The following is a 26,872-nucleotide window of genomic DNA, read 5'->3' as shown; positions in this document are numbered from 1 at the left end:
ATCGCGGCTAAGAAATCTCGTATCGTTGCGTGATTCCCCTCCATTCCCTTCGAAGAATCGGCCAATGTTAATCGTTTCCACCTTTCGATCCCGTTCAATTATTTATAACCGATTATCTAAAATTTATGAACGAAGAAGAGTCGCCACTCATACTTTTTTAAAATATTCGAGATACCTTTTCATTTTTCAAAAGTTTTTAATTTTCTTCCACGCGAGGAAGAATTAGGAAGATTCGTAATTCGGACGATTAAACATCTCGTCGAGTAAATCATAAATTTAAAAGGATTTAAAATCGTTCGAATAATATTGTTAAGATATTACTTCGCACATACGGCGAGTAAAAAAATTTCGCTTTCCTTCTTCACGCGTTTAAATTAAAGATGTGAATTAAAGATGAAAGATTAGTAAAAAAAAGAATATTCAATAACAGGGATTAAGATTAAGGAGCGTTGATTACATCGCGTGAAAGTTTTCATTCGGGCACTCTGTATTTAAACGATACAAAAGATGGAAGTTAAAATCACGGATGCGGTGTATATAAAAGTTGATTGGAGTTACGCAACGCTAAGTTCTTCCTGCTTGGAAGAAAGTGAAACGGATGCCGCCCACGGATGGCGCGGCGAAACCTTAAGCCTCGTTCAGAGCCTCAACCGAGTTTACCTTTAAGCCAAACACCGACACTTTCGTCGCCTTTCTCGTTCTTCCCTTTGTTTAAATTAAACGGGTGGAGAAAAATTCTTCCCAACCGAATAAAATTTCCACGGAAGGGCGTAGAATTTTAATAGGATATACGCTTATACGAGTCCCCCTGCGCTTGTCGTAAATTCGACCAAGGGTGTGGTGGTGGGGGACGATCGACGGTGGCGCTACGGCCAGATATTAAATTACGTTTAATAACATTCAGAAGTTGTAAGGCCGCCACGGGAATGGGGCGAAAGCGATTATCCTTTGTGTAGGGGAGCCTCCTCCTTCCCCTCTCCTCCTCCCGCGCGCTATGTTAATTGCACACGTGTGCGCATATGTGCGCGCGCATGTGTGCGCGTGTTGGCGCATCGGTGAGAATACGGCTCGACTTTTTTTCATTAATTAAGAGCGCCACCGTCGAATGCCTTCAACCATCCGTTGACACCGTCATTTTTCGGACGCTTTCAAATCGCGATTTCTTTCCTTTCTTTTTTTCTTCGCGACTCGAATTAATTTACCGTTATATCTTACATCTGTTTGATAATCTTTGTATAAATAAGAGAACGAGAAAAGAGATGTTCGGAGAGGGAGAAATTTTAGTTAGAAATTTATCTTTCCTCGACATCTCGGGAGTGGAAAAATTCGGCGTATTGGTTGGCTCGCTGAGCCGAGGCTATGAATCGTTTACCTTTTCAACCATAAATCCTCTTAAATAAGACGGTACGGCGTAACGACGTTGTAATGACACGGTAGCCTTTCACGAAAGATTATGGATTTAACTGCATAACAGTACTCGATCGTTGCCCATTTGTCAATCGAGCAAACTCATCTTTCCCAACGAAAATACTTTCCAAATGTATTTCGCATAAATCTTTGTCTTTTTTTTTCTTCTTTTTTTTTTTTTTTTTTATGTAACGAGACTTTTAAAATCTCTCTCTCTCTCTCTCTCTCTCTCTCTCTGGGAACGAGGGAAGGAAAACAAGGCGATAAGAAGGCGAACGATCCAGACTAATCTGGGCAAAATGGTTGCCCGAAGAGTCCATTAAGGGGAATCCTCAACGGCCGATCGCTTTAGCGGTAATGCGACGCTTTCTTGCATTCGAGCCGGATTAAGGCCGCATCCGCGTAACTTTTAACCAGGCGATCAGCGGTGATGAGGGTTCGGAAAGGGCCCATTAAGCCGGGTTTTCAGTTGCCCCGCGATAGGCAACGTTGTACACGGTTTCTTGAAAATTTTACGATTTTACGATATGATAAATTAATCGATCGGAACAAAGTTGTAAATATATTTTCTTCAATTTTAATATAAAGAAGAGTTTAAAAATATTTTTCATCGGATATTCCTTTTATCCATTATTCCTCTCCCACCCGTTTCGGCGCGGATAATAATCGAGGAGAATATATCTCGAAACGAATATTCGAAATGCTGCTCGCCCATGCGGAGAGGAAGAGAGTGGCACGAACTGAAATGGTAAGAGCTTTGAGAACGAGTAGGTTAAAGTGTTAATGCCGTATGATTGCCGTCGAGGCTCCGGCCCGACGGGGAATAAGTAGCTTTCCTGCGTTAAACCAGCCATGCGCTCTACCGGGTGGCCAAAAAATCCGCCGATTTTATTGCGTATCTTTTTTCTTCCCTCCCTTCTCCCTCGTCCCCAAAGGAGGGAAGATTCGTTTATATATTATAACTCGTTGGAAATTCGGGGAAGACGAACGCGCGAAATTTCGAATCGAAAGAGAGAGGCGAAGATTGTTCGTCGAAAAAAGCAATCGGTTCGCGTTTTCTTCGGTTTTTTACCGTTTCGACTTATCGCATCGGAGGCAGAGATTAACTGGTGGATAAACGGCGCGGATTAAAGTTGATTCGCGGAGGGAAATATTCATACGTAGAGGGGGTATTATGGAAAGCGCGTGGAAAGTTCTAGAGACAAGTTCTCTGGATAAGTTAAGTTGCGAGACGCGATTCTCGCGAGTCTGCGCCGCTACGTGCGCTGTGTGCATCCTGGCTCTCCACCAATCGCGTTCGTCCATCGACAAACGGAGAGGACACGTCCATCCTGTCGCGAACCATCCACCGATATCGCGATTTCCAATCTTGTCCTTCGAGGGCATCGATTGTCGTCTTCTTAACGGGAAGGAAGTGATTTTGAAAATCGTATTTATCGAAATTAAAATTTTGCGAGGCTTATCTTTTAAACGAAGGAAAAAGTTGTACGATAAGTAATTTGGGAATTTTGAGAATTTAAGAAGGAAAAATCGAAGACTTTTCTCTATACATTCTTTTTTAATATTGTATTCAAATTGCTACGAAGAAAATGAATATTATCTCAAAAAACAAATAAAAATTTATTTATATATATCATCAATAAAGCTTCTAACTTTACCCTTCAGACATAAAAATCTATATTCCTACACAAATTAATAATTTAAATAGTTTAAAAAAAACATTATATTTTCAATATAAAAACAATCTCGTTTAATTTATAAATAATTCCAAGATAAATAAAGAATCTAATTACATAACAAGCTAAATAAAGCTAACAGCTTTGCATAAATATTTATTTTAAGCACAAAATTTTGAATTTTATTAAATTAATAAATCGGATATTGGTTAATATTTATATAACGTTTAAATTGCATTAATCCTATCCTTGAAACAGAGTTTTAAATAATTTTGAAACTTGATCGAACAGCGATTTAAATCGACTTCCGCGCGTTGAGCAAAATTCTTTTCCAATCTTTTAAAACTTCTCTTCGATCGGACAAAATTTACGAAACGCTGCAATTTATCATCGAAAGGAATAATCGTGGAGCGAAGCGTGAAAGGAAGAAATCGAATTTCAACTGTTTCTATTTACTTTCCAGCGGGGGCGTACAAATATAGAAGGTCGGAGTTATCGATAAGCGGTCTCGAGGAGCGGAGTTTTAGCGGCCGGTGTCGCGGCGGCGTTCGGTCAACGTGCGTGCGGCCCCCGCCAGTCTGGGCGTCGGGACGCCCGGCGCCACGTCTCTACGCCCCTGCACCCTCCACGCCCGCGGACCCCTCGTAAATCCAGGAGCGGACCACGCCGCCGCCTCTCCCCCGTTCTCGCCCGCTTTATCGCCGCTCGGGGATCGTCAACGATCGTATAATTTCCCCTCCGCTTCTTTTTCTTCTTTTCTTCTTTCATCGTTCACGCGATCCTCCACCCGCTTCGCGTTATCTCTTCTCCTCGCGCGACATTCTTCTGTACCTTTCGAGTACCAGCGATTTATTTTTTATTTTTGTATGAATATTTTTTATTATTTTTTATTTTCGTTGAATATTTTGCAAGTTATTCGTGGAATTGTTTAGATTTGTAAAAGCGATTTGTTTATAATTTCGGTGGAAGAATAGATGAAACTCTCTGTTTTGTAGGATTCCATGATTAATAAATCTAAATAAGCAATATAATATTGAAATTATTATTGTAAGTTTTAATCATGAAATTAAACTAAAATTAATAATATTAGTTGGCTAATTAAATTTAACGAAACTGGAGATCGTATGTTTGATGAACATAATATAAATCATAATAATGATATTGAAGTTTTATTAATTAGATAGGAATTTGTTTAGATTTGGAAAAAAGGATAATGTGATTGATTTTTGTATTCGGGAGAAAGAAGGATAAAATTTTCAGTTTTATAGGAGAAGTTTTATAGGAAATTTATTTTTGTGGAATTTAAGAAGAAATGTTTGTACGAAAAATTATTATAAAATGAAAGAACGGAGAGAGTTTCTATTTTTCTCGGTTTAGAAAAGTTTTATGCAAGTTTTATAAGTTTCGTTGAAATTTTATCCGTACACAGAATTATTTAGATTTGTAAAAAAATTAAGTAATTGATTTTTATAGATGATTCTGTGAAAGAGTGATAAAATCTCTCTGTTTCGAAGTTTTATCATAAACGATTCATTTTTGTGCAATTTAATATTTATAGATTAGAATTATTTAGATTTGTAAAGAAAAAGTGATCAATTTTTATACATTCGATGAAAGAAGGACAAAACTCCCTATTTCTTTCGAAAAGTTTTAGAACCAACTTTACGTTGAAACTTCTATGATACGGAATTATCTAGATTTGTGAAAGAAATAAAATAATTTCGTAAAAGAACGATAAAATTTCCTATTTCTCTGTTTCGAAAAGTTTTATAAGTAACTTTACGTTGAATATCTATGTGACACGGAATTATCTAGATTTGTAAATGAAATAAGATAAAGAAGAAATAAAATGAAAAATAATAATATATAAAAGAAAAATAATGAAAAAAATAAAATAATTCGGTGAAAGAACGACAAAATTTCCTATCTTTCTCTGTTTCGAAAAGTTTTATAAGCAATTTTACGTTGAATATCTATGTGACACGGAATTATCTAGATTTGTGAAAGAAATAAAATAATTCGGTGAAAGAACGACAAAATTTCCTATTTTTCTCTGTTTCGAAAAGTTTTATAATTTACGTTGAATATATACAATTTTACGTTGAATATCTATGTGACACGGAATTATCTGGATTTGTGAAAGAAATAAAATAATTCGGTGAAAGAACGACAAAACTCCTTATTTCTTTCGAAAAGTTTTATAAGTAACTTTACGTTGAATCTATATGACACGGAATTATCTGGATTACAGAAAAAAAAAAGTGATCAATTTTTATACTTTCGATGAAAGAACGACAAAACTCCTTATTTCTCTCTGTTTCGAAAACTTTTATAAGCAACTTTCCGTTAAAACTTTATCTATATGACACAGAATTATCTAGATTTGTTACAAAAATAAAATAATTCGGTGAAAGAACTCCCTATTTCTTTCGAAAAGTTTTATAAACAATTTTTCGTTGAAACTTCATCTATATAAACTATCTGGATTAAAGAAGAAAAAAAAAGTAATCAATTTTTATACATTCGATGAAAGAACGACAAAACTTTCTATTTCTTTCGAAAAGTTTTATAAGCAACTTTACGTTGAAACTTCATCTATATGACACAGAATTATCTAGATTTATAAAAAAAAATAAAATAATTCGGTGAAAAAACGACAAAATTCCCTATTTCTTTCGAAAAGTTTTATAAGCAACTTTACATTGAATATCTATATGACACGGAATTATCTGAATTAAAAAAAAAAAAAAAATCAATTTTTATACGTTCGATGAAAGAAGGACAAAACTTCCTACTTCTTTCGAAAAGTTTTATAAGCAACTTTTCGTTGAATATGACACGGAATTATCTGGATTAAAGAAAAAAAAAAATCAATTTTTATTATACGTTCGATGAAAGAAGGACAAAAATTATGCGCGTACCCCGGGCAGAAAGAGAAAGAGAAAGACGAGCATGGAAGGCGGATAAGAAAATTCGGGGAATGGAGGAATCGTGGCCGTGTCTAGCGTAAGAATTGTCTGGGATGGAGAGGCAGCTCCGGTTGGAAAACAAAAGGGGCGAGAGAGCATCGAAAGGGGGGTACGCCGCGACGCGGTGGGGTCGCTCGATTTCCGTCCTCTCCCCCGTTTGCATGGCCGAGGGGCATGGGATCGATAAAGTTTCGAGGGTTCACACACCGTTCCCCCTTGTGTTGTCTCGACCCCGGAATTACGAATTCTTAAGCCGCCGTATCCGCCAACGTTCGCGATCAAAATAAACTATCCCCGAAGAAATTCCCCGGCCAATTTTTTTTCCTTCTCTTCGCCCGAGTGAAAATCGCGCGTATCACGACTTGCCTCCGTCCATTTTATCATGTACGCTAAAATTTCGAACGAATAACGATCCTATAACTATATATTCCTGTTATTATAGCTTTGTTCGATTGGTAGGTTTCATAACAATTTTATTCTTAACTTCGAGTAAAAGGGTTGAAGAAATTCTTCTCTGTCGATATAATATCACTCTTTTTTATTTGAAAAATATATTATTCCTATTCGAGAATCGTGTACAGACCAAGTATGGTGTAGGAGTAGAATAAGGATAAAATATATATATATATATATCAGATATTTATTCCAAGTAAAGTATAGAAGTAGAATAAGGATAAAATATATATATATCACATATTTATCCCAAGTAAAGTACAAGTAGAATAAGGATAAAATATATATATATATATAATACATATACCAGATATTTATCCCAGATAAAAAGAAATAAAAATAGAAATATATATATATATATATATATATACATATCAGATATTTATCCCAGTAAAATAAGGATAAATATATATACCAGATATATATACCAGATATTTATCCCAGATACAATACAAGGGTAGAATATATATATACCAGATATAGTATAGAAATAGAATAAGGATAAAATATATATATATCAGATATAATATTATTTATCCCAGATAAAGTATAGGAATAGAAATATATATATACATATCAGATATTTATTCCAGTACAGGAGTAGAATAAGCATAAATATGGAAATTTAAAAAATATATATATATACGTACGTATATATTATATTACGTATATATTATATAATATTACGTATATATACGTAAATATTTATTCCAAGTTCAGTTCAGTAGAATAAGGATAAATATATATATACCAGATATTTATCACAGGTATAATACAAGGGTAGAATATACATATACCAGATATAGTATACAAATAGAATAAAGATAAAATATATATATACTAGATATTTATCTCAGGTAAAGTATAGGAATAGAAATATATATATACATATCAGATATTTATCCCAGTACAGGAGTAGAATAAGCATAAACATGGAAATTTAAAAATATATATATGTACCAGATATTTATCCCAGATTCAGTTCAGTAGAATAAGAATAAATATATATATACCAGATATTTATCCCAGGTGCAATACAAGAGTAGAATATGTGTATATATATATATATATACCAGATATAATATATGAATAGAATAAAGATAAAATATATATATATATTTATTCCAGGTACAATACAGGAGTAGAATAAGGATAAAATATATATACATCAAATATTTATCTCAAGTATAGTATAGTAGTAGAAATAGAAGAAGGATAAAATATATATACATCAGATATTTATCCCAGATACAGTACAGAAATAGAATAAGGACAAACATGGAAATTTAAAAATATATATAACCCAGATATAGTATAATATAGTATAGAATAGAATAATATATATATACACCAGATATTATCCCAGTACAGGAATAGAATAAAGACAAACATAGAAATTTAGAAATATATATACCAGATATTTATCCCAAGTATAGTATAGGAATAGAATAAGGATAAAATATATACATACCAGATATTTATCCCAGTACAGGAGTAGAATAAGGATAAAATATATATACACAAGATATTTATCCCAATACAGGAATAGAACAAGGACAAATTTAGAAATATACACGTACCAGATATTTATCCCAGATATAAAAGTAGAATAAGGATAAAATATATATATATATATAGGAGTAGAACAAGGACAAGCACACCAATATACATACAAATATACACGTACCAGATATTTATCTCAGATACAAGAGTAGAATAAGAATAAATATACACCAGATATATATCCCAGTACAGGAGTAGAACAAGAACGTGGAAATTTAAAAATACAAAAATATATATATATATACGTAGAAATCGACGAATTGGCGAATATTTGGTCGGTTGATGGGCGGATTTGTGTGTAGGGTGTTGTTTATCCCGACCCCTCTCTCGGTTCACCCCTAGAACGTCCTGTCGGCGGGGGGGCCGAGGAGAATCGGGAACCGACAATGTGGACGGCGATGAAAATTTCAACCGCTCCCCATCGCACGCGCCGATATCACTTTTATTCCCACTGCCCCGACGATAAATTGCCCTCCGTCCTCCCCCGCCGACAGGGGTGGATAGCCTAGGAGAGATAGCGCGCCAATGTTTGGAAACAGAGGGGGAGGGTGGAAAGTCGCGGAGCCGAGTTGTTTTTCCTCTTCCTCGGATGGTAAAGGGGGATGGAAGAAAGGGGTGTTTGGCAGGAGATGAGGCGTGACCGTGTTTTGCACGCCAACTTCGAATATAAGAAAGAATGTCTCGTCTGTCGAGAGATTGGTTTAAAGATCTCGAACAATGTTACGACAAAGTAAACTTTGCTTGTTAAAATATTTGATTAATATATTTTATTCGTAAGTGTTTTAATCGGTCCGCTTCTCGTTTGTTAGAATTAATTCTTTCCTTTGTTTTTTTCGAAAAAAATTGACAGTGAATTTTCGAGAGAAATATTCTCTCCCTCTCTCTTTCTTCTTTTTAAACTTGTACATAGTTAATACGACTATTAAGAATCGTAAAGTAAAAAGTAATCAGTTAAAAATTTCGAATTCTTAGCTGTTATATTCTTCCTTTGTCTAGTTTCGAAAAAAAAATTGACAGTGAATTATTAATTCTCGAGAGAAAAACTCTCTCTTTCTCTCTTTTCTTTCATTTACTTGTACAGAATTGGACTATAAAGACTCGTCGAAAAAATAATCAGTTAAAAATTTTGAATTCTTAGCTATTATAACTTTCCTTTGTCTTCTCGAAAGAAAAATTAAAACTTTATTTGTATTAATTATTATAATTCATATATATATAATTCATATTATTATAATTCATATGTTTTTCATATATAATTTCGTCTGCCACTATAAAAAAAAATATTTCCAAACATTTCCAATTACGTTTCGTATTAATTATCGAATTAATTATCGAAGTAACTTCGATTATTAAATTTTCCCCATCACTGGCGAGAGAATATTCTTAAACGATATTCCTTCGAAATATCGATTAGTCTTCCTCGTCGAAATTAAGATTATCTACTTCGATTTCATGGAAGAGACCCACCAACGTCGACTTAATTTCCTTCGCTAGAATCGATACTTCCGCTTTCTTCTTCTTCTTCTTCTTCTTCTTCTTCTTTTTCTTATTTTCTCGATACGACAAACCGTCTTTTCGTGAAAGGAAACCCTGGAAAGGGATTAAAAAGACGAAAAGAGAGAGAGAGAGAGAGAGAGAGAGACAAAGCGAGGCTCGTGCGTGGATGGATTATCCGAAAGGTGGTTGTCAGAGCGGAAAGAAAGGGAGGGGAGGAGGGTAGTCTTGCAGGCGCCGTCTGGACTTTCACCCCCTCCGAAACACGAGCGCATACGTAGATAGAACAAGCGTGGTGGAAAGGCGCGAAAGGCGGACGGAGCTCGATTTGAACTCCGCTCCGCTCGTACGCGTGTCACCCTCGTAAATGGAAATTGGATGGAAATTACAACGGTAACCCGCCACGCCGACCATTTTTTTTTTTCGCTACTCCCTCCGTTTTCGGTACTTTGTTCGACAAAACGATCCATATATATATATTTTAATCCAAGGAAATAAAGTCATACGAGAATTTTGAATCTCTCCATTTTCGGTATTTTGTCCAAGAGTTATATTTTTTTGTTTTAATCCAAAAAGTTTGAAAAAAGAGTAACAGAAATAAAGTCATACGAGAATTTTGTCCAAGAAAACGAATTATATTTTTTTGTTTTAATTCAAAGAGTTTGAAAGAAGAATAGAAATAAAGTCCAAGAAAACGAGTTATATATTTTTGTTTTAATTCAAAGAGTTTGAAGGAAGAGTAACAGAAATAAAGTCATACGAGAATTTTGTCCAAGAAAACGAGTTATATATTTTTTGGTTTTAATCCAAAGAGTTTGAAGAAAGAGTAACAGAAATAGTCATATGAGAATTTTGTCCAAGAAAAGGAGTTATATATTTTTGTTTTAATCTAAAGAGTTTGAAAGAAAGGTAACAGAAATAAAGTCATACGAGAATTTATCTCTCCGTTTTTGGTCCAAGAAAACGAGTTATATTTTTTGTTTTAATCCAAAGAGTTTGAAAGAAGAATAGAAATAAAGTCATACGAGAATTTTGTCCAAGAAAACGAGTTATATTTTTTTGTTTTAATCCAAAGAGTTTGAAAGAAGAATAGAAATAAAGTCATACGAGAATTTTGTCCAAGAAAACGAGTTATATTTTTTGTTTTAATCCAAAGAGTTTGAAAGAAGAATAGAAATAAAGTCATACGAGAATTTTGTCCAAGAAAACGAGTTATATATTTTTGTTTTAATCTAAAGAGTTTGAAAGAAGAGTAACAGAAATAAAGTCATACGAGAATTTTGTCCAAGAAAACGAGTTATATTTTTTTGTTTTAATCCAAAGAGTTTGAAAGAAGAGTAACAGAAATAAAGTCATACGAGAATTTTGTCCAAGAAAACGAGTTATATTTTTTTGTTTTAATCCAAAGAGTTTGAAAGAAGAATAGAAATAAAGTCATACGAGAATTTTGTCCAAGAAAACGAGTTATATATTTTTGTTTTAATCTAAAGAGTTTGAAAGAAGAGTAACAGAAATAAAGTCATACGAGAATTTTGTCCAAGAAAACGAGTTATATATTTTTGTTTTAATCCAAAGAGTTTGAAAGAAGAGTGTTTTTTCTCCCTTTGTTTTCGGTATTTCGTCCAAAAAAACGAGCTATATATTTTTATATATATTTTTTTTTAATCCAAAAAGTTTGAAAAAAGAGAGATGAAAGAGTAACAGGAACAAAGCTACATTTTTCTCCATTTTTCTCTCTCCATTTTTGATACTTTGTTCGAGAAAAGAAACTATATTCTTATATATACATATAAATTTTGAATCTAAAAAATTCGAAAAAAGAAGAATGGAAAAAGTAACATAAATAAAGGTACGACGGGCGAGATCGAAACTGTCTCGAAAATAGACAAAGAGAGAAGGGAATTGCAATACTGTAAAACGACACACGATCACTTTTCCTCTTCCATTTTCCATATTTTGTTCGAAAAAACGAGCTATATATACTTTTATATAAAAGAATTTAAAAAAGGAATAAAGCCATACGATCATTTCTCTCAATTTTCCGTACTTTGTCCAAGAAAACGAGTTATATACTTTTACAACACATATATATTATTTTTACAATCCAAAGAGTTTGAAAAAAGAAGAATCGAAAGAGTAGCAGGAATAAAGGAAAACAAAAAGAAGGAAATTAAATAAAATACCGTAAGAGGATACAAATCACTTTTCCTCTTCCTTTTTCAATATTTTGTTCCACATTTTTACATATATATATTTTAATTTAAAGATTCATCAGAAAGATTCATCGAAAGAGCAAATAAAAAGGGAGGATGACCGAGGCGCGAATGCAAATCAAAAACCGTCTCGAGAGCAGCGGCCTCGATCGATCGATATCGGGCAATATTTTCGTTGCCTCAGCGTTGCGGAAACTTTCACGCGCAACTCCCAGAATCATTTCTCGGCCCGTGATTCACTTAGCGCCGTCCAACTTATCCCTTATCGCTTTTTTCGTCACTTCCTTCATCCGTCCTCCCCCCCCCATTCTTATCGGCCGACGCCGCTTTCATCCGGGCCGAAGAAAAATCCTCGACGAAAGGAATTTGCGTTGTTCGTTTCGAAATTCGAAATTCCATTCTCCCGCGAATAATAATTTTCGAATCAAGAACCGAGGAAAGAATCCTCTTCGAGAAGAGTAATTTGGAAAAATTGGTGAAAATTTAACAATAGTCGAAATTTAACAACAGTTGAATAATAATTTCGATGCAAGTTGCTTGGATAATTTATCGTTCGAAACGGTAATTGGAACATAATTGCACGAGAAATGGATCGATAATAGTGGCTACGAATAAATATTATTCGAGCATTTTAATTAAGCAATTATTACTACGAAGTAACCTTGTAAAATTTTAATGCCAAATCCTGTTTTATATATATATATATATTCAATAATAATAATTGGAAATAATGAATCGATTATAATAGTTACGAATAAATAACGGGGAAGATTTAATAATTTTGAACTCTACGAATAAAGTTAATAATTTATCGTTCGAAACATAATAATAATTGAAAATAATTGTCGAGATTGTACGAAGAGAGAATCAATTGTCACAGTTGCGAGTAAATGTTATTCCAATATTTTTATTAAGCAATTGCTCAAAGTAATCTTATTCGAAATTTTTAATCTATTAATACAGATGGATACAGATTGATTTTAAAATATGCGACGAATATAGAAAGAAATACGTGTGAAAAATTCTTTGCAACCAGCGATGAAGAAAATTTAATAATCATAAGTTACGAATAAAGTTGGTTCGATAATAATGAAGATTGGAAATAATTATATCGTCAAAAAATTATACGAAAACACGAATAAATATTATTCGAAATAACTTTGTTCGAAATTTTTGACCAATTAATACGGATGGATATAGATTGATTTTAATATATGTGACGAATATAGAAAGAAATACGTGTGAAAAATTCTTTGCAACCAGCGATGGAGAAAATTTAATAATCATAAGTTACGAATAAAATTGCTTCGATGATAATGAAGATTATATCGTCGAACGAGATTATACGAAAACGCGAATAAATGTTATTCGAAATAACTTTGTTCGAAATTTTTAATCAATTAATACAGATGGATACAGATTGATTTTAATATATGTGACGAATATAGAAAGAAATACGTGTGAAAAATTCTTTGCAACCAACGATGGAGAAAATTTAATAATCATAAGTTACGAATAAAGTTGCTTCGATGATAATGAAGATTGGAAATAATTATATCGAACGAGATTATACAAAAACACGAATAAATGTTATTCGAAGTAACTTTGTTCGAAATTTTTGACCAGTCAATTTTTCGTTCGAGTCTCGATGCCTCCCCGACTGTGATCAGAATCAATTCGTCTTTCGACTCGGACGGATGAACGGCAGGAAGTTGCCGAAAGCTCGCCACGGCTGCCGTTGTTTTTATTGGCGATCGATCGATAAACATTTACATTTGACGTCCCATTTCCGAAATCTCAGAACGCCCAGAAACGCTCCACTTCCTACTCGACAACTGTCTCGAAACGATAAAACAACTCCCCGTCCATTATTTTACGATTTCAAGATTCGAGAATCTGGGTCGAGTTTTCTGAAAAAAGAAAAAAAAAAATTAAAAATTCTTCTCCGTCTTACCTTTCTATCGTTTATTTTTAGAAAGAGATAGAAAAAAAAGAAGGAGAAACTTTTCTTCTTTCGAAATTTAATAAACGAGGTTATGTTGGTATCGATCGATATGTCAGAGAGAGAAAGAAAGAGAAAGAAAGATATTCCTTCCAACAATTCCTTTACCGAGCGAGCGAATCCGTCTCGATTTTTAAAAAAAATTTCGACTTTTTTCGTGAAATGGAGAAGGCAGGGTTGGAAATATAACCGCGTAATTTACACGTTAATATATCGCTGAACCCGGGCATGAAATGTACACACGGACGAAATTGCTTTCACGGAGGATACGTCAGGGCTTATCCCATTTGGACAGCTGCCAATGTACCAATAGGCCAACTTGTAGGATGCGCCGAAAATAACAGGAGACTAGCCACGAAAAGTTTCAATGTACAAGAGCTGTCAATTAAATGACAGCCGGCCAGGCCTCGTTAACTCGCCTCGAGGAACCGACCGAGTAATCGTAATCGTGAATCATAAATTTTCGATGAAAAAAATAAAATCCTTGAATTTTTCCTCCACGTGGTGAATATACATATATTGCTAGAAAAGATATTTGTTTTCGAGCAACAACAAGGAAGGTTGCTCGAACCTTCCTTTTTCTCGAGACGTTGGTAAATTCTTCGAAATTATTGTTGTATCGTATCCGTGCGAACGGATGATGAATGGACGGTGGTTTCGGCCGTGTTAGATACTTGGAGGCCAAGTTACGAACGATCGTTTTCTATCCAGCCCACGCGAGCAACGCAATCAACCAACAGAATCTTCGCGGAAATAAATATCTGGTTTGTATTAATCGTTGTTCATATATTTCACGGGGTTAATAATTCTCGTCCAATAGATTGATATTGCTTCCCGAGAAATTCTTCGTTACCCTTTGTTTTCACTCTCAACCAGCAATCCAACATATTCGCGAAGAATCGAAGTTTGAAACGAGTAAAAAAGAGTCACTGTATATGTAACTCGATACAGTATATTTATCGATTAAAAGTTTTTTTTAAAAATAAAGAATAATAAGATTTTATAAAAATATTTTAAATATGTATCAAATCGAAGTTGAAAAAGATTAAAAAGAAAAAAAGAAGCACGGTTCTCGAAACTCTTATCGGATGATTCCTTCAAGCGATGAAAATATTTCTTGAAAATTTCCTATTCCATGAATCCATTAAAAATTCCGCGATAAAGCGTCAAGTTTTTCTTAGAATAAAATAATATAAAGATATGTATTTAAATACAATTAAATAAATCTCTTTATTATTATTTTAAACTTTTCTCGAAAATATTTCGTCAATACGAAAAGTTGTAAAAAAAAAAATATACATGGAGAATCTTTTCCAACCGACTCTAAAAGATCACGAGATTTCGATTTTCTTTCCCCTTAATTCTTTCTCGCTTGAAACGAGCTCCAATGGATTTTGCACGAGTCGATTCCACGCTTCTTCTTCTTCTTCTTCTTCTTCGAGAGAGAGAGAGAGAGACAGAGAGAGAAAAAAAGGTTCGTCCGTCGTGGAAATCGAGCCAGCGAATCTCTTTTTTCTCCCCCCTCTCCGTGGTGGAACAGGAGCGAGCGAGAGCGTGAAACGAGACACGCACAAAGTTTGAAACGAGCGGTGTCTATTAATAGCGCCAGGGCTGATGAAATAAAAAGGCAGAAGCGTGTAGGTGGGCGTGAGAACGCGTGGTCGTTGGAAGGTCCTCCCCGGTTATTGCGTTGGAAACAGACGACGAATTCGCGATCGACTGTTGCGCAACCATCGCCGCATCATCGCAGGATGGATCCTCCATTCGATGATTAACGACACCACACCTCTTGGCTCGAGAGAGCCAACGAGAGAGAGAGAGAGAGAGAGAGAGATTCCTCCTCAAGTTTGTCGATCGAACCGCGGTCCGATTTACATAACTCGTGCAAACTCGTGCCAACGAACGCGTGTGTCGCGAAGATTTATGGATTGTTTCGCGTAGTTCGATCCTCGCGAGAGGAGTGGGTTGGATTCCGTTGGATTTTGAATGGGAGAGAGAAAGAAGGAAAAGGAAAAAAAAGTCTTCCTTTCTGCGATAACAACGAGAGAAATTCGATCTCTCGCGTCACGAGGGAAGCGAGGCTCGGGAGCAAAAAAACGTGCAAAAAAGAGAGGACGAAGCGAACGTTCGGCAACCGAGCCAACAACTCTTCTAATCTCTCGTTTTCGTCCGCGTATTCGAGAACGGGCAGTCTTATACCTCGCGTGTTATATATAGTTACCAACAGAGTTCGCCTCGATAATTTATCGTTTGGAACAATATTGTACAATAGTAGAAAATAATTCTAAAACGCGGCTGGATCGATTGCAATAATTACGAATAAACGTAATTTTTTATGACGACTTCAAAAAAATTATATACGGCTAAAAATGAGTGTGGAAATAAATAATAAAATTTAATTATTTATTCCATTTTATAACTGTTCCTCTAACTTTATACATATATGTATTATATATAAAACGTTGCAAACCGATATATATACATTTTGCACCCATGCGGGAACACGTGAAATTTCCTTTGCTAAAGCTACGCGATTCCAAAACCCCGCTCGATCGATATTATCTCGCGTTGCTTCGGTCAGCCAAGCAAACTTCTATCTGGAAACAATTCGGCACGTAATTTTATCGATTATCGGAGGAGAGGGGGAACGGTTTCGAGGAGAGTTAGTTAGCACGCGAGATTTTATTCGATCTGGCAGAGGCGCGCGGGAAATTTGGCAAGCGGCTCGGATATTTGCGCGCGAAACAAAAATCGCCCCGTGTGCACAATGTAGAGCGCGGCGCGTAGTAAATAATTTTCCAAAATCGCCCGCTCCGTATATATATATATATGTATATATATATATATATCTCGTGAAAGAGATATAAATAAATATACGAACACAGCGTATTTCCGAGAACGTGGCCGTCTTAGACCGCGTGTAAAGGAATGCGTTCTAGAACGTATGAAAGGGCACGAGCATTTTATTACTTGTTCCATTGTTGTTTCGAAATACCTCGTCCCCGATCGCGATTCAAACGATCGCATCGATTCGAAGGGAGGAGTCGGCATCCAAGAAAAGGATGAAGAGAATAGAAAAAAGGAGGGGGAAAGCGAGAGATTTTTTTCTTTTTCTTTCGAAACGAAAATTAAGTTAAGGAGAGAATTATCCGGAATTTGCAAGGAAGAGGAGAGAGAGAAAGAGAGATTGCGGTGAGGCGATTAGTCACGCGTTTGGCAAAGGTGGTATCGCGGACGAGAGAAAAGGCGGTCAACGATTCGACGGAGGGCTACTTGGCACTGCTCGCCGCCCGTTTGGATCAACAGGAAGCGGCACAACCAGTGGTGACGTATCCAGGGATTTCCTTCTACTCTCCACGGATGAAACGAATTCGAAACACCCGGAACCCAATCTTTGCACGCGGTTTAATTATACGGGGATTGAAAATGGGTCAATTCGAGCCGCAGTACGAGAGAATAGGAGGAGGAGGAGGAGGAGGAAGTCAGAGGAGGAAAGCAAAAAGATAATAAAATCCGATCGATCCGTTTAAACTCGTTCTTGTCCAATCCGGTACAAAGCGTCTTTATCTTTTGTTTGCGCATTTACGACGCGTGGTTGGGAATGGTCACGTTCTACAATAACGCCAACGACTTTCGAAATGGCAGCTTTTTCCCCTGAAAACACTTGCGCGTAGAAAATACGCCGATTCCGAGAATCTCGCTTTAGAAGTTTATTATGCTTTTCGCTAACGTTCCTCGTTCGCGCTCCGTTACGCGATGAATTTTATAACGCGTTCCCCCCTCCACCCCCGATTGTAACCATATCGTGCGAGATTTCGTGGTGTAAAAAAAAAAAAAAGAAAAAGAAAAAAAAACGAGCGTTTTTCCAATCGAATGCCGAGGAGAACGAGTTTTTCTTTCCTTCGAGTCGCGCGGTAAAACGTTTCTTTTTTTTTTTATTTTCGACCCGAAAAAATTTTCGACTCGATTTCGATGTCGGTTGCACAACGAAGCGTTATTGTTGTTGTTGTGTTGTTGTTAGGGAAGAAAAAAAAGAGACGAGGAGCGAATAAATTACCGATTGCGCAACCTTTGTCGTTATCGCTGGATTTTACGCGTGAAAATTTATTCACAATGGTGTGCAATTAAACTTAACGATCGAAATTCCTGACCCGAACGAGCCGAAACGTTTTCCTTTCAATCTCGTTGATCTCGCCACGAATCGCTTTTCACATCTTTCGCGCCGATTTCGATTTCGTAAATCGATCGAAATTTCGATTAAGAATGAAAATTCTTTCTTTCTTTCTTTTTTTTTTTTTCAATTGAAAAACGAAGCTATTCTCGTCTATCTGGAAAATAGTATCGAAAGTATCGTCGTATCGCGTGCAGATAGAAATATCGAAGAGAGATTGCGCAATCTTTCTCTTTATCGAAAAACACGTAGCCGTTATTCTTATAATAATCGAGTTTCGCGGTCGAAACGGACATTTTTTTTCTCCGACGATTCCAAAGAGAAACCGCTATTAATTATACCGGACACCATTCTTGAGATAATTGATTTTTCTCTCTCTTTTTTCTGCCTACAATTATACATATTTGGTTCCGAGCGTTTCTTCAAACGAATATATCCCTCGTTCTCCCCCCAACCTAACCTTTATTTCGAGTCGCCAGCCAGTTCAACACGAATAACAATTACGCGAATAATAATTTCCAATTCTAACCTATATCGTCTCGCGCCGAGTTATGCGACCGATTGTGTTTCATTGACACCGCCCACGCGCCCGACTCGGTCACGGAAAGCAGCTTTCACCTTATTTGTTCCAGACGAAGAAAAAAAAGCACTTAAATAACAACGACAACAATAATAATATTAACAACAACAACGACGAACACCGAGTCGGTAACCGAGTTAACCAATTTTCCAGTTTTAAAAATTCTACGATCCCTCCCTTATCGACGTAACTTCGAGTTGTTCGATCGAAACGTGTGTGTGTATATATATATATATATATATATATATATATATATATATATATATACACATATATATTTCGACAATCCAGAGTTGGTAAACGAAGTAGAAAAGTGGGAAAGCACGCGGTAAAGTTTACTCGCGACGACGGGTACGATCGCGCGGAGGTTTGGAGCTGAGCCAAAACACCACCGTGTGTTCCTCTCCACGTCCGCTGGACCAGTTTTCTTTATCCGGCTTTACACCGCGAACAGATTTCGAAACGACCGGTTCTCCTTCCACGAAAACGAAACGCCCGTTTTCGGCGGCGGCGACGGCGGCGGCGGCAGCAGCAGCGACGACGAAAATAAAGCGGCACCCGCGATATCCTTGCGAACTTTACGATCCTGTAACGGACGCACGCACACGCGCACGCGCACATACTGTCCGCCATGTTCGATGAAGGTATTATAACGTGGATTGGGCAGAGGGCCTCCGAAGCGAAGCGTCTTCCTCGCGTTCTCGTCGCACGTGGCGAGTTGGGAGGAAAAAAAGAGAAGTAATTTTGCATCGGGTTGCAAAACTCGTCGCGAATTATCGTTTCGCAACGATAATCGACGTAAGTAACGTTGTTAAGATAAGAAAAATACCTCGCAATCGTTAATTTCCAGAATCAAATATTTATTATTATTATGTTACGAAATAGGATCAGGTGGAGTATAAAGGATCGTTTACAAAGCAGAAAAGAGAACAACGAAGAAAGGAAGCAGGAAAGGTCGTTTAGCTAGGCGTATCTCCAATCGAAGTGCCATAATTCGCATAACCTCTTATTTATATAAGTCGTGGATAAAATAAACACCGATTTTTTCTTCTCTCTCTCTTTTTTCGCGTGCATTTAATCGCACGTGCGAGATAAATTATCGCGCGTATTCGTAATTCGATATTTCTTAATCACAATTTCGCGGAAAAATTTCTTTCGAAACCGAAACCGAACTTGAAGAAAACTCGAACCCATTTTAGAAGCTCGTTTCGACTTGATCGGAAGGAAGAAAGGAGCGTGTCGAAGGATCCGTATTCCGAATTCTTCCTAACCAACATTCGCGCATGACAACAATGCCCGCCACTTTCCGGTTCAACCTCTACGCGGATCTGTTACGTGATTCCCGCAACGCGTCGACCGACTCGACGTTTCCTCGAATCGGAAAGTTCCACTGTTCCGTGAAATTTTTAATCGAGAAATTGTTGGACGGGAAAGCGGGATGCGTCGAATTAAATTTCATTTCTCTCTCCTCTTCCTCCCATCCTCCCTTTCGTGTTATTTCGACAGGAACTCGTTTCGACGAGATTCTGGACGGACAAATTGCGGGCAAAATAAGACAATTACACCTCTCCGTTGAAAACCGTTAAATTCGTTGCGAAATAGCATAGGAGTTGCGTAAGCAAAACCGGTGAATCTGCTTTTTACCAAGTGGAGAGAAAAGTGGAGGGGGATAGACTCGATGTTTTGCAAGAGTTCTGTTTGGAGGAGGACGAGATTTTTTTTTTGCCATTCAAAAACGTTATTGGGATTCCACTATACTATACATTTATATATATATATAATAATAAAGAGCATATCGACACACGTGCATTCGATTAATTCCAAGCTAAACACAAAAATTGGTATAGAAAAATCTGAATTAAAATTTATTTAAATTTGTAATAAATTCAACGATACTCTCTCTTGCCTCTCTCTTCTGAATTTCAACCAAAGTTTATACTTTGGAAAAGAAATTTTGAGAGAGGAGAAATACAACACTCGATCGATCTGTAATACAACGATTCTGAAGATAGACGTGGATAATAATATAGGTCGTTGAACCTGGGGACCACGTCACGCCTCTGAAAGCCCGTTAGATATCTGGGCGAGAGAGACAGGCAGGAGCCATCGGCCAACCTTGATCGCCCGTATCTGCCATTGAGAGGAACGGTAGTCTACCAGGATCGTTCGATTCCGGATCGGTAGGCGGCACGTTTTCACCGGCCTTGAACATCAGACGTCCGTCAAACAGAGGAGGAGAGACGAATAGCCGGGCGTATAGGGGATCGGGCAGAGTCGAGAAAGGGAACTTGTGTACGCAGCCAGGTCACGTTCCACCTTCGTGTGTACTCCCTGCTTTCCCGCCTCTACGCCTATTCCTACGCGCCTTTCCGACCGACAGAAACGAGACTCCGCGCCTCTTTCATCCTCCGTTCAACGGATCCAGATCCCAACTTTGAAGTGTGAAACAATCCAAAATTAAAAGGTAAATGAATCAGTGGTATTTAAAATTTATGAAGAAAATAAGTAATAGTATATATAAAAATTATACATTAATATTTTATCAAAATATTTCTTTTATCAGACATATTACTTTTTTAGATATAATATATAAAATATTAATTTTTAAATGCGATTTAAATGTTATTATTTATTAACTAATATCCAAATTTATTAATTTAATTAATACTATAAAATTCAAAATTTTATGTGCTTAAGACACTAAAATAAATTTAATAATTTATATAAAAATTATTAATTTATCGACAGGGTATGAACCTGTTAGCTTTATTTAGCTTATTATATAATTTATTTTTTTAATTAGTTAATATTTTATTTAAATTAGATTATATAATAAGAAATATAGATTATTTATAAATCTAAAGTTAAAGTTAGAAGCTTTATTTATTAATATTTCTTGATTAAATAAATAATTTTTATTTATTTGTTATTTAAATAATCCATCTTTGTCAATGTCGACGATTATTTTATTCTTAACGCGGAAAAATAATTAATTTTGCCCGTGGGAGGATGAGAGAATGGAATCTCTGTAATTTATTTATAGACAATTCTCGAGATTGCATTAGACAGGAAAAAATACCACCACGTTCTTATTTTTCAACGAGATTGGCTGTAATTCTGAGTCTTTTAGTTTAGTTACCATTTTTATTAAAAATTTTAGATTCGTAAACTGGGTAATTTTCGTTTCGTTCACGACGCTTAGATAACGTGCGAGTTATATTATTGACCTTGAAATCACCTCGACAAAATTTTCGTATCTCGTAGATGATAATACGTAGATTATTATTGGTTTAACTAATACTAATAATATATATATTGTGAAATAACAATTTAAAAATAAGATGGCGAGAGAAAAACGTAATCGTACAAGCTTAGAAAATATTCCTATCGATTATCTTAATTCTTTTTCTATTTCTCGTATCCGTCCATCCGTATCGCTTGCTTAATATTGCGATCATTACCGTAATATCTACGCGCAATAACAATTAATTTTATCCAATAAAGCGGAAACAATATACAACTTTATCGTCGAGATTCTTCGAGATAATATCCTGGTGTAATTTATTTCGACAATTCGAGGTGCATTAGACAAGAAGAAATAAAAATAAAAATAAAGTAGCGATAAGTTTTTATTTTTCAACGATATTGGTATATATATATATATATATCGAATTTTCAGAATTTAGTTTCGTTTCATAACGTTGCAAATAACGTGAAGGTTAAGCTAACCTTGAAATCAAAAATTCGAACAAGCTTGAGAAACGAAATTTTCTGTACTTCGCGGATGATAATGCGCGTGGTTCGTGTATTTATACGAAATAACTGGGAATTCAAAAATAATAGGAAATGGAAAAGGAGATATGCGATGGTTAAAAAAAAGGAAAATATTTGGAAAATATTCCTTTACGCGTTATCTCGACGTTAATTCTTTTTTTTTTTATTTCTCGCATCCATTCATTCGCATCCCCTTGCTTTCAATACGCGATATCTCATTTTTAATAATAATAATTAATTTTGCCCGATCCCGAACAGAGAAAACACGCAGGAATAACATCAACCAAACAACAAACCCTCCCGATCTCGACACTTCTTCAGGAAGGTGTATATCTGTGTGTGAGAGAGAAAGAAAAAAAAATTAAAAAAAAAAAAAAAGAGAAAAAAAAAAGAAGAGGCACGGCCACGTTTTCCACGTCGCGTATCCTTTGTTCTCCTGTTGTTGCGCGCACGGTGCATCGACGTGCAAACTGCGCAGCGAGCTAATCTCGGGGAAAAGATAAGAGAATCGTGGGAGCGCGAGGAGGACGGGTCGGGGAGAGGGGAGGGAGGAGTGGAGGGGGAGGGCGGAGGGGGGCGGAGGAGGCGGAGCACGTGGCGCGCGATGGCTAGGTCAAACGCGCACAATGCCCGAATAAACCGAAACGCGACAGCCAGCGTGGAAAATACATCGGGTAATTCCGAACTGACAGACGTGCCACCGCGTGCACACGTGCTCCCCGACCAACACTGTTTTCCTCTCCCCCCTTCCCCTCCTCCTCGTATCGTATTCCATCGTATTCCGCTTCGAGAGATCGAGGTTACGATTATGAATTTTCCATCTCTCTCTCTCTCTCTCTATATTACGAATGAGAATCGAAAAGAAAATTTTCGAAGAGGAATTAACAATATTATTATTAATCGTTGAAAATTATTGGGGCGTGCACGTCGCGCAATCGCTTTTCCGCAGTAATCGTGCAAACTCGATCGACGCAGAGCGAGCGAGTTTTCGCGAAATTGCGTCTGAGAAGTGAAACAGAGACGAAGGGATCTTTTCTTTTCCTTTTTTTTACGGTTTCATGGGTGGTCTTCTCGCGTAATCTCTCGATCGGCGTGGTACGGATGCGCGCCATCCACGAAACGAAGCTATACACACGGTTCAAGAAACTTGCCGCGCTATCGGTCGGAGACTTTCTAGGAAAGTGATGGCTTCCGTGTCGAACGAGCGCGACGGTATTCCGCGTTATCGTTCGAAAAGTGGCCATTTATCGTTCCGCCTTAAGGCGATAAGTCTCTTGCGTTTCCTTCGAAAAATTCTTACCTCCCTCCCTCTCTCTCTGTCTCTCTCTCTCCTCGATCGAAAAATTGTTTCCGCTTTTATTATTGTTCGAGTAGAAGATAATTTCAAGGATCACACTTGGAACGTTAAAACGAGAGAAAGAAAAATTAAAAATTTCGAAATAATGTTACCTTCGATGTATTTGATTATCCGTTAAAAGGCTCGGACAATGTGTATTTATTCGTAGCTATTACAACAGATACACGCTTTTCGTGTAACCTCGGCCGTTTATATGCCTATCGTAATTATCTCCAATTATTCATTACATTTCGAACGTGATAAAATTATCCAGGCAATTTATCCAACTAACAATTTTCCTAAACTTCACCAATCTTTAAATTTTGAACAGAACGGAGAGAGAGAAGGAGGAAAGACGATTATCGAAAAGTTAATTTATCTCCGCTAAAGGAGAAAAATAATTAAAGATAATTCGGTGACGATCACGCGTTGCGATCGAAGCGCGTCTCGAGGCGAGGCGAGTCGAAATGCCGGGCGCGGAACGAGGAGAGATGGCCGAGGATAAGAGAGCGCGCGTGTGTATACACACACCGTTCGAGGGTCGTTCGCAGCATTGTGCGCAGCGTGGAGGACTTTCCAGTTAAAACGTGCAAATAAACAGCGGGAGTGGCTCGAATTAAGCACGACTCCCGCAGCGGCCGTGAGGGAAAAGGAGAGCAAAAAAGATGGCGGGCAAAAAGGAGAAGCTCGAAAGGGGGACGCGAGAGGGCGACAGGAGCGAGAGGGAGAAGGAGAGAAGAAGAAGGAGAAGGAGAACGGTGCCAGAACCCGGGCAGAAAGAGAAGACGGATGAGTGACACAAGGTGGTTGGTGCGCTTACTTTTCTCTAGCGATGGCACCGACCAACGATCCTTCTCGCTCTCGAACAACGACAAATCACACTGTTCTAAATTACTACAATTTTTAAATAGATTATATATACATTTACAATCCCTTGCAATTTTCTTTCCCTTCCTCAACTCGATCGAAAGAAAACAGATTCAATCGGAAGAATAAAAAAGACGAATGGAATCGACTCTCTCTTTTTCTTCTCCGAATAAGGAAACGAGAGAGAAGGAGAAGGATGGAATTTGGAATTTAGAAAAATTGGATCTTCGAAATTTTCGAAAGAATATTCTGGGCGTCGAGTAGGGATCGTGGCCATCGCTGACTCTCTGTCGGTGCATCCCCCAAGATAAAGTGAAAACAAAGCGGCGTGGGATAATATAACGAAGAGAGCGGAGAGGGCAGCAACACGAAAGAGAGGACAACGAACTTGCCCCGTAATACTTGCTGCGTATATAATCGGCCGATTCTGGGTTAAGCTTGACAGAAGTTGGTGCGCAGAATGTCACGTGCGTGTATTTATCGCGGGAGAAATTGCCAGCTTGGTTCGCGTTCTCGTTCAAACACCTTCCGATAAACCGCCCGTTCTTTTTTTCGAGTTCATTCCTCGAAGGGTGCATTCTTTCTCTTCCTCCACCTTCGATCTTCTTGTCGCGCCCGATTTATTTCATTTTTATCTCTTCAAGAACTTCTCTGCTTCGGCAAGAATAATTCGTTATCGCGTTAGAAATCGTGTTTCTGGAAGATTAATTTTTCTCCGAATTGAAACCTTTTTTTTTTTTTTTAGTAAATTTTTTCAAGAAACGATCAAATTTTGATTAAATGTTAAAGAGAATGTTAGAGATAATTCTTACGAATTTAATAAATAGATGTATTCGTATCGTGTTGGAAATCATATTTCTGGAATGTATTGGATTTTTTTTTTTTTTGATAAATTTTTTCAAATTTGCAAATTTTGATCGATTAAATATTAAAGAGAAAGTAGAGATAATTTTTATGAATTTAATAAACAGATAGCATCGTGTTGGAAATCATGTCTTTTCTTGAACTGAATTTTTTTTTGTAAATTTTGAATGTTAAAGAAAAAATTCTTCTATCTAATAAACAGATGTATTCACATCGTGTTGGAAATCATATTTCTGGAATGTATTGGATTTTTCTCTTTTTGATAAATTTTTTCAAGAAATGATCAAATTTGCAAATTTTTATCGATTGAACATTAAAAAAAAATTCTTACGAATTTAAAAAACAGATAGCATCGTGTTGGAAATCATGCTTTTTTTGGAATTGAATTTTTTTAATAGAAAAGTAAATTTTTTAAAGAAACGATTAAATTTTGAAATTTTGATGGATTGAATGTTAAAGAAAAAATTTTTACAAATTTAATAAACAAATAGCATCGTTGGAAATCATGTCTTTTCTGGAATTGAATTTTTTTAGTAAAAAAGTAAATTTTTTAAAGAAACGATTAAATTTTGAAATTTTGATCGATTGAATGTTAAAGAAAAAATTCTTACGAATTTAATAAACAAATAGCATCTTGTTGGAAATCATATTTCTGAAAATTGGATTTTTTTTTTTTTGATAAATTTTTTCAAGAAACGATCAAATTTTGAAATTTTGATCGATTAAATATCAAAGAGAAAGTAGAGATAATTTTTACGAATCTAATAAACAGATGTATTCACATCGTATTGGAAATCGATCGAGAAATCATATCTTTTCTTGAATTGAATTTCTTTTTCAATAGAATATTAAATTTTTTAAAAAAACGAAATCAAATCTTAAAATTTTGATCGATCGAATGTCAAAGAAAAAGTTAAATATAATAATTCATACGAATCTAGCAAACAAACGTGTTTAAACTTGGCAGATTACGCTTATCTACGTTCGGCTATCCCAATTTCCAGAAAAAAATATTTTATCATACCTAAGACCACCCACTTGAGAAACTTGTTCAAACAGAGGCTAAAAGGTTTGGAGAAAGCGAAAATCTTGACGATTACGAATTCCAAATTACGCCATACAGAGAGAAAAAGAAAGACAGTACTCGAAATTCCTTGGCGCGTATCAACACAGTAACAGATATATCTCCTTGCGCCAAGGAAAAAAATCAATGAGGATTCCGTCCTCGAAACGAAGATGAAAACATTTTCGTACCTTTCGATTCGATTCGTCTTTCGACAGAAGAAACAAAGGTGTCGGAAAGTTTGCGAAACGCACGAAACACTAGAACGAGGAAGTGGTCCACCGGGTCCAATATATTCGACGGTTTTGTATTTTATCTTGCATTCCTTGCTTGGCCAGCCCAGAAGGGTTCGCGCGACCTTGCCCGGTTCCGTGAATAAAGCGGCGCGCATTTTTCACCTTCCATTTATTACCCATCTCTGCGAGCATCGTAATCTAACG

At 36.4% G+C, this 26,872-nt stretch overlaps 2 long non-coding RNA genes across 2 annotated transcripts in view; one reads left to right on the top strand and one right to left on the bottom strand.

Annotated features, from left to right (window-relative positions):
* The window catches only part of LOC102656338, an 81,300-nt gene that overhangs the window by 42,299 nt on the left and 12,129 nt on the right, over positions 1-26,872 (bottom strand). The gene's annotated exons all lie outside the window — the stretch shown is intronic.
* LOC102656274 lies at positions 18,807-24,568 on the top strand. The gene is made up of 3 exons (XR_003305318.1): positions 18,807-19,326; positions 19,414-20,992; positions 22,561-24,568. It is a non-coding gene; the product is annotated as an uncharacterized LOC102656274 (long non-coding RNA).

This window comes from Apis mellifera, linkage group LG9 (genome assembly GCF_003254395.2).
Source record: "Apis mellifera strain DH4 linkage group LG9, Amel_HAv3.1, whole genome shotgun sequence".
Taxonomy (NCBI): Eukaryota; Metazoa; Arthropoda; class Insecta; order Hymenoptera; family Apidae; genus Apis; species Apis mellifera.
This window is presented reverse-complemented; position numbering and strand designations above follow the sequence as displayed.